The sequence below is a fragment of the Abramis brama genome, assembly GCF_963993115.1.
Source record: "Abramis brama genome assembly, chromosome: 9".
Classification (NCBI taxonomy): Eukaryota; Metazoa; Chordata; class Actinopteri; order Cypriniformes; family Leuciscidae; genus Abramis; species Abramis brama.
Genome location: NC_139971.1, coordinates 37,148,408 through 37,154,407, shown reverse-complemented (window position 1 = coordinate 37,154,407; position 6,000 = coordinate 37,148,408).

Below are 6,000 nucleotides of genomic sequence, written 5' to 3'. Positions count from 1 at the left end.
ATGATTACCAGTGTTTATGATTACATATTACTTTCTATTTTAGAAATACAACTCCAAATAGTAAAAGTAATCTTGAGGATTTTCTTTCCAGTTTCAAGTGTATCTTTCCAGGTGCAACTCGAAAGATGTTGCTTACCTAAAGCCGTTTGAGATCATTCTAATTTACCAAGACAGCAAATGCAATAAAAGCAAGACTGTTAAAGCCATTCATGATGGCACAAGATAACTGTACTGAATGTGGTAGAAAGCAGTAACGGTTAGATGTACTGCATTGTTTGATATGATTATTCAGCATGAGTGAAAAAGAGAGGTCAGAATCAGGTCATAGAATGCAATAATCTCAGTTACAGGCGCCATCAGTACAGAAATGTGAGGTTTTTCAGCTTACCTAGAGTGTATGCGAGTTGTGTGTGTGTGTGTGTGTATGTGTGGTGCGTGGACTGCTGCAATCTCCCCTGTTGGCTAATAGATTCGAGATGACATGTTCTCCGCTTCCATGCTGAATGTTCAGTGAACTTTCTGGCACAGAGGCTGTCTCTAAAGTGGGTTCAACCAGAGGTTAATATAAACAAACAGCAGAAAATGGAGAGCCAGGGATTATTAAATGTTAGGATGACTGACAAATCCCTCATTGCCATTAGCCCATGGCCTTCACCTATGCCCTGCTTTCCAAAAAATACTGTACCGTGGCTCGACAATTTTCTTTCTTTTTTCTTGTTTGACAGTGGCGTGTTTAGTTGGGGCTGAGAATTTGTAATGTGTGGTCAGAATCTGAGTCACTTGGCCAGAGAAAGCTTTTGCCAAAATGTCCCGTCACTATGTATGAAAGATTGTGTGCCCACATTTTAATGAGTTTAAAAATATGAAGTGTTGGGAGGCGTTTATGACAGCTGAGGTGGCCATCATCATGCACATCATTTGTTGATGTTATATCATGTAGCTATTCTTAATTTGACAAATTCTTATTTTTTAGTAGGTATTCCTGCATTTGACAGATTCTACTCTGTGTTTGACAGTATGATCTATTTTAGTTTCAGGGTACTAAACAGTTATATAATTTAATAATTTAAAACTGTTGAAATAATTTCAGTTTTTGGTCTATTAATTTTGCAGTATGATGATCAGGATGCATGAAATACTTATTTTATTATTCTCAACAACTTATTTTTAATTATTTTATGTATTTTATTTTATTTTTATTTAAAAAGATTGGATCATACATAAACATAGCTTAAAACATCCCCCTTTTTTCCGTAAAAAAACCACACAGTCTTTTCCCCAACACTTTCTCAAGTACATAAAGATCATAACAGGAAAAGAAAGGAGATTATAACAGATCATAACAGGAAAATAAAGGAGATTATAGAGTCAGAGTCAGAGCAAGAATAATAATGAAATACAATTTTTACATATCTGAACATATACAATATTTAAATATTATTTATAAGTATGCCATTGATATATGAATGAATTGACATCTTTGTATATGGTTTTTGAAAAGTAGATTTCTTCAGATATTTTCATGTTGCAGATAATCACACGCACTGCCCTCTTGTGGATGAGCGATTAAATTGCAAGCAATATAAATAAATTGCCCCTTTTGTACTTTTTGTGATATAACAGACAAATATCACCGTTCACCATCATTTGCAGCTTGCATTAATGAAGTATGGAGAGTTTAGTTTGTTATCTACAGCTGGGTAAACTTAATTGCAGCTTCAGCTTTGACAGGTTGTGTATGGAACATAGATCGTGTGTGTGTGTGTGTGTGTGTGTGTTTTTTTCCCTAGCTAACAATAACTGCAGTGCTCCTTTGAAATTCCTGCTCATATGGAAAGAGTTAATTCCAGGATGTGAATTGTCCCTGTCCGAGCAGCTGAAATTTATCACTGCCAGCGACAATGTGCAAATTTTGTGATGTAGGCAGTGCATTGTTAACAGTGATTGTCATCTAATTAAATCGTGGCTCGTCACAAGAGATGCTTTTTATGCTGAGATAAGCATTGGGAGTCTACTCAAGCGTTCCCAAGATCAATAAAGATGTTCCCTTCTGGATTACGAATAGTCTGAGGGTTACATGGGGCAGAGGAATTAATTAGGAAAGAATTCTTATATCCCCCTATAGACACGCACACAGTTTAACTTTTATAGTGGGTTAGTTGAGGTGGGAAGGGGGTATTTAAATGGTTTGATGTCAGCTTTCACTCCGGTTTAATGCTGATGTTTAAGAGAAAGCATCAGGAAAACTTCTTAATCCTATCTCAGAGCAAAATAAAATGTCAAGTGAAACTAAATTTAAATTATGTGTCCTAGCATATGTTTTTGTTCAGTAAACGATCTATTCAAAAGCATTTCAAATGTAACAGCTCAATCATAATGTACTAAACAAGCCAATAATATTGAATTATATATGTATTTTGTTCAATATAAATCTGACTGTATTATTCTGAGCACAAAAAGATGACTTCCAGTCAAATTTGTTTTTGTAGATTTGTGCAGATGTATTGATTGATTTAGTGCATCCAGGCAGCAAACGCTTGGTGAGCCCTAACCTGTCTAAGTACACTCTCATCAGTTTTAATGTGTTCAGTCTCATTGACTTGACATAAGCCCAGGGTCTCACTCCAATTCATTGCACCGTTCCCCCCTGAAAGAGCACAGCTTGAGACCCTTAGCAAAACCAACAGTGCTTTTTAGCGCTGAAATGCAATCAAATCAATGTGTGTGTGTATTTTATAATATATATATTATAAATATATATTTGTGTATATATATATATATATATATATATATATATATATATATATAATTTTTTTTTATATATATATGTATATATATGTGTGTGTGTGTGCATGTGTTTTTAAGAATGTTTTCACTAGATATGGCAGACTAAATGCTGTGCATTTCATTGTCACTTGCGTGACTGATCTCTTTTGTTGTTTATGTGACCATGGAACAGTCCCAGATATCACCTTCTTTGTTCAAGCTCTTTTGTAGATGGCGGCACATATACACATTGTGTATTTTTACAGCGCGCTCAGGTGCACGGCGGTGTCATCCCCCATTGCTTAGACATGCATGTGTGGAGTGAGAGGTGAGCTTGCTAAAAGACACAGAAAATAGACTGATTGCAGAATAGTAGGCATGCCCGTTTAATGCACTCACACTCTAACCCTGCCATTCTTTCATCAGCCCCCACGCAACCCACCCCAAACACACACATTTTTCCATTGGCCTTGTGCAAACTGAACAAAGGGAACTGGTAAAAAGTAGAAGAGGAAGAAAAGCAACTACAGAAAAGCTGATGTTCTTATTCGTATAATCCGAGGGTGCTCAGAAGTAGCTTGGGGTTAAACCTTCCTTCACTCCTTGTTCCTATTTCACACTTTAATGGCATTTTAATGCGACTGTCACTCTGAGGCAGGGTTCACGGCGTTCAGGTGTGGTCTTCAAAAGAGCCGGAGGAGGGGAAGCCTATAGTGCAATGCGTAGGCAGCACCTACATAGCATATTCTTATGTACATACTGTATATACGTTTTGTTTATAATGTAAAATTTACAATTTATTGCTCTAGGTCCATTTAAAAAAAAAAAAATTCTCTAATTCAGTAACTCAAATTGATATTACAGAAAGGAAATTCAAACTAAATGTTTGTAGTTATGCTTAGTAATATTGTTCTATTTGTTAGACCAATTCATAGTTTGTTCCAGTGTCCTTAATTTCACTTTTATCCTGCTAGTCTTTTGTAATATCCCTTTATAATAAAAATTTTATTTTCAAGTTGTCACCCTCACTTAAGCTGCTTTTGAATCGTTCTCTGTACAACAGATAATTTTCGGTCTTTATTGTCCTCCTGTTAGGCATCTTGTTAATTTCCATGTAAAATAATCAAGTTAAATCTGCTAACAGATAATTTTCTGTCTTTATTTTCCTCCTGTTAGGCATCTTGTTAATTTCCATGTAAAATAATCAAGTTAAATCTGCTAACATGTTTTTTAAGATTATAATTTCTTTTTTTACATTTTCGAAATCAAGTTTCCAAAAGTTAATGTATAATAGAAATTTTCCTGTTCAGCCCTACTGTAAAATGGATAATTTTGGATGGGTAGTTCATAGATATACTTTCCTGAGGGAGATGAGCAATTACTTACCTCATTTATTTCAGTTTGGATACACATTTGATTTGATGGGATCAGATAGGATATACCTCAAGCTGTTCTCTTTTCTTAGCAATTGGATGTGCTTTGTTTGTAGTACATAACATCAAACATGCTAAGAGAACACAGGATAAGCAAAAAGCATACCTACATTTATTTATTTTTAAATTGGAAGTTGTTTTTAACACAGAAAAATTATAATAGACCTTTATTTGGCACCTGAGAGAGTATATTGTCCTCTGAGAGACGGAGCGGATACGTGTGAGGCAGATTCATTCAGGAGTTTCACATTAGCGTGGCGGCCAGTGTTATTACAGCTGTTATGAAATCTTGACAAAGGGGTGAATTCCACTCTCTCTTCCTCAATAATTGCTTTTTAACGGTCTGTCCTCCGTATCCATGGAAACATAAAAACGCCACAGAATACACAGGAATTCCTGTTATTGCCTTGATGAAGCCATCAAAATGGATAAATTTTAGATGCTATCAGCAGTTTTGCTAGAGGCCAAATCTGGATGGTCAGAGACATGTGTTCAACAAACCTTTAAGTGATACTTTTGATTTACGGAAACAAATGTGAGATGTTAAAGATGCAGTGACTAGAGGTCTGCTACCCGACCCGAGCCCGACGGTTAATGTTTAATGAACAGCCTCAGGTTCGGGTCGGGTTCGGGTTTGTAACTAAGAAAAACTAAATAGGCTATATATAGTGACAGACTATTGAACCTCTTTTTGTGTACAACATGAATAAAGAACATATATTATTTGCTTTTTAAAGTTTTTATGTACAACCTACTCTTTGGATTAAATGAGTGTGTGTGAGAGCATTAGAATGTAAGAGCCGTCTTTGAGAAAAAAAAAAGGGAGGAAATGAATTTATCCGTGGGGGTTCATTTGGAAATCTGCTCAGGTGTCTGCATTTTTAATGAATTTCTATAAATTCCAAATGACTGATAGTTGTTATCAGCAGCAGCTCTGGCAGTGATCTCTATTGCATAGTTAATTGAACAGCGAGCACAGTAATTAACAAAGTTAGTTATTCTCAGTGCTATAGGGCATTTGGTCTGAGCCATTATGGATCAGAATAGAGTGCTCTGCGATCAACAAGAAATTTCTCATTTCAGGAGAGCATAGTTGTCAGATGTTTTATGACCTCCCATGACCAGATTTGTAAGTGAACTGCAGTTAATTTTTATCCAACTGGAAATATATTTGACCATTTTACTGAAAATACTGCTTGCACATTTTAGTTAGAAAATAAAGTCGAATTTGTGCATCTTTTGCACTAAAATATGGTAAAATTGGTGGGGGTGGGAGGTAAATGAGCGAAGAAACAAGTAAATAAATACTTAAGCAAATTAATGATCAAATAAGTACCCCCTTCCCCACCAATTTTTTCACAGGCTGACTATAGGACAATATAACAATGGAGCATATCGCCCAACACTAGTATTTGACCATTCGAGCGCAATAAGATGTGAAGGAGAACTAAGTGGTGTTTTTCTTTCATTATTATTATAATTTTTTATTTTTTTGTCAGAGAATCCATCATATAAAAAATTAGGGAAAAAAGTTTGCCTCCTTACATTTGTATTTTAAGTGTGATTCATTGGCCAAAAAAGAGAAAACAAAGATGAATTTGAGTGATCGCATTATTTATATATTTTCAAAATTTCTATAGATATTGTGATAGCTTCAGTGATTGTAACCGGTGTTTTGTGAGAGTGCTCATGGTCTCATGTACTGCTTCAGTAATGGTGAACGTTCTTTGCTCACATTCTGTATATAATTTATCCCCAGTCTCTACTGCATTAGAGGTCTATATCACTTCGCCAAATGATT